Source organism: Egretta garzetta, unplaced genomic scaffold (genome assembly GCF_000687185.1).
Source record: "Egretta garzetta isolate BGI_Z169 unplaced genomic scaffold, ASM68718v1 scaffold94, whole genome shotgun sequence".
Lineage (NCBI taxonomy): Eukaryota > Metazoa > Chordata > Aves > Pelecaniformes > Ardeidae > Egretta > Egretta garzetta.
In genome coordinates, this window is record NW_009259683.1 from 2491197 (window position 1) to 2491510 (window position 314).

The following is a 314-nucleotide window of genomic DNA, read 5'->3' on the forward strand; positions in this document are numbered from 1 at the left end:
GAGCAGCGCGGGAGCCAGCGGCCGCCCCGGGTCCGCCGGGCCCTCCTCCGCCCCCCATCCCGCTCTCGGCTCTGGCACAGAAGTAGTCTCCTAGGCTGGAAGCATACTAGCTCACACGCAACCTGTTTTGCGAGTAACAACGTTGGAGGGCAAAGCACGGGGTCGTACTTTGCCGAAAGGAGGAAGGCTGTGCCGACACATAGAGCAAGGGCCCCGGGGGATGTTAACTGGAGACAGAGACTGGAACATGGAGAACGCTCCATCATGTGCATGGTCTCATGCTTCATTTGCATGTTGAGGCTATTTTGTTTGTT